Source organism: Prionailurus bengalensis, chromosome F2 (genome assembly GCF_016509475.1).
Source record: "Prionailurus bengalensis isolate Pbe53 chromosome F2, Fcat_Pben_1.1_paternal_pri, whole genome shotgun sequence".
Taxonomy (NCBI): domain Eukaryota; kingdom Metazoa; phylum Chordata; class Mammalia; order Carnivora; family Felidae; genus Prionailurus; species Prionailurus bengalensis.
Genome location: NC_057353.1, coordinates 68030026 through 68033097, shown reverse-complemented (window position 1 = coordinate 68033097; position 3072 = coordinate 68030026).

The window sequence follows — 3072 nt, the reverse complement described above, 5'->3', positions numbered from 1 at the left end:
GGCGCAAGACCAGAGCCCGCCCCGCCCTGCGCGCCCAATGCGCCCGCCCCGCCCTCCGCCGCCGTTGGCCAATGAGGGGGCGCACCGCGCGGTAGGCCGAGATGGCGCTATGCGGCGTCTGGCCAATCGCGGGCGGCGCGGCCGGCGCGGCGTCGCCGGGTGACGCGCTAGGGCGATGTTGCGTGGTGTGAGGCGGGGGCGTGAGCTGGGGGCCTGCCGCCCGGTGGGCGGAGGGTGAGGCACCCGCTGGCTCCACAGGGGCGGAGGGGCGGAGGCGGTCGAGCCCTGGGTTCCGCGGTCAGCTTGCCCGCCGCCCCGCCCCGGCAGCTGGGGTCCTACCGGAGAAGAGGTGGAGTTTGTTCCGGGGAAGCCGCTGCCTGGAGTTCCGCCATTCGTCCCCCGATCGTGTATTGAGCGCTTACTATGTGTCAGGCCCGGGGGTCCTTTCTCTCCCACGCCTAGTGTGTGTAGAGGGCGGTGGAAACCGGTGCGTGGAGAACGTGATGTTCAAGCCGAACTTCTGGAAGAACGAGTTAGGCAGATGTTTGCCCGAAGAAGGAAGAAGAGGATGTGCCAGGTGTTTCTTCCTTCACCCCAAATTGTCAGGCACTGCGTAGTAGTCACTGTGCTCAGCCTAAAGATGCTCTGGTGTTCGTAGCCCCAGTTGTCTGGAGATCAGAAACGCGGAGGGGGGGGGGGGGGGTCCTCGGGCAAAGAAAGTACAGGTGTGTCGTAAGTGCTCCGAGAGTGGGGGTGCAACAAGAAACCGCAGAACCCGAGGCAGTCCTTCCCTTCGCCTCCGCCTGGGCCTGGAGGGGACTAGGCAAGGCCTCCGGAGTTACATGAATTGTGTCCAGGACAAGCCTTCCAGGGGAAACAAAAACATGTGCAAGAGTTGCAGTGTGAGAGATGGCCTTTGTTCCGAAACGTTGGACCTCCCTGGAATTCATTCAGGGCTGAGACCATTGCATTGGTTCGCCCTGTGCCTTAAACCCCACAGTTAATGTACAAATCCTTTCTGTTTCTGCCCCTTGGAGCACGGCTGTATTGTCATCTGTCGCCTAAATTTGGTTATATTTTTATTGACCCAATCTCCGACGCCGTGGTTGAGCCTTATCCACTAGTCCCTATAAGGGAAGGACCTCCCTCTGATAAATCAGAATCAGCGACACCTAGCACAACGTTTTAAGCTCCATTTTTATCTTCCATAAAAATGTATTTAGTGAATGAATGGGTGATGAACGATAATGGCACAGCAGGAAGACCAAGTGACCGGAATGTGGAGACCTAGGTTCTCGCTGTCACCACCTTTGTGACCTTGGACAAGACGAAAGTCAACCTCTGGAGAGAGTCAACCTCTAGAGATTTCATATCTTCATGAAATCTAATCTTTGCAATCCTGTAACACTTCGCTGAGTTTAAGAAAGTATGGCAACTGTCCCCATTTTCCACCCCAAATATATGTTTTATGTGCTAATAAAAGTAATATATGCGTCAAAATACTTTCATTATTTAACCCTCAAATAACAAAAATGAAACAAAGAGGTTAAGTGGCTTGGTCAGATCACCGCAGATAACTGATGAAACCAAGAGTTAAACTCCTGGCCTCCAAATCTTGTGTTTCTCAATAATCACTCTTAATTATCAGTTACTGCTTTAACAATCCTCCATTATAAAACCAAGACTTTAATTCTTTCCCTGACAACAACCCTCACTGGTATCAACAAATTTGGCTGTTTAGAATATACAAAGACTCAAGAAAAAGACTCAAGAAAATCAATTTAATGTGTGGGAAATCGTTTTCCTAAAGACAGTTCTTCAATAAACTGCTTGTGGTTCCTATATTGCTAACATGATAGAATGCTCTAGCAGCTCTTACAAATGAGAATTCAGTATCATCAGGATGTTACTTGATTACCCTCTACTTGAAATTAGCATAAGTGGATTTTTTTTCTTATCAAGTAGCCAACCATCATTTAACTATGTTTGAATCTTGGCATGGCTCTGCTTATTCAAAAACAAAAAACTGGGGCACCTAGGTGCCTCAGTCGAGTGCCCAACTCAATTTCGGCACAGGTCATGATCCCAAGGTCTTGAGATTGAGCCATGTCTCCAAGCTAAGCCTGGAGCCTGCTTAAGATACTCTCTTTTGGGACACCTAGGTGGCTCAGTTAGGCATCAGACTTCGGCTCAGGTCATGATCTCATGGTTCCTGGCCTGGAACCCCACATCAGCCTCTGCACTGGTGGCATGGAACCTGCTTGGGATTCCCTCTCTCCTTCTCTCTCTGCTCCTCCCCCCTGCCAAATAAATAAACTTAAAAAAAAAAAAAAAAGATTCTCCCTCTGCCCCTCTCCCTCACTTGCGTGTGCTCAAAAAATAATTTTTTTAAAAAATCTGTCACTCAGGCCTGAAGCGAAGGCAATGAAATATGACACAAAATCAGCCACTTACTAGGAGAAAGTAATAAACTGTAGAATAAACTCCATGAAAAATACTCTGTAATCAGGAAGAGGCGGTGTTACTACACCTTGGGGACCAGGGTAACCCCAAAGAAACTGAAAGCATGGTGGGCCTGTCTGGTGCAGAAGTCATGGAGGAGGCTTCGCTGTGGCCAGAGAGGCTGTAGGAGGCTGAGAGGAAATGGGAGAAATACCTTGTTTCCCCTCGCTTGGCCCAGTCACCCACCAGTGGTCTCTCACCTGTTGGGTTTAGCTGGCCACCAGGTGAAAGTTTGGGAAACGCAGCCCACAGGGACTGGCCTACCTATGATGCACAGCAAAGCATGAGGTATTTCAGGAGCAGATTTGAGCACAGGTAGGCCTAGGATTGGCTCACTTTCTAATATGTATGCCTCCTGATTCTTTTTCTCATTGTCTTGACTTTAGTGGGACTATTTCTATTGTTTCAGTCTTCAATAGGATGTTTGCAATTGCTTATAACTTCTCCATTAAAGTTTTAACAATCAAATCTTTTTAGCATATACTGGTATGTATATATTACTCTGTTCATGTAGTGAAATCTTACATTAACAAAGTTGATGATGGTGAATCAGCCTTCCATTCTTCAGAA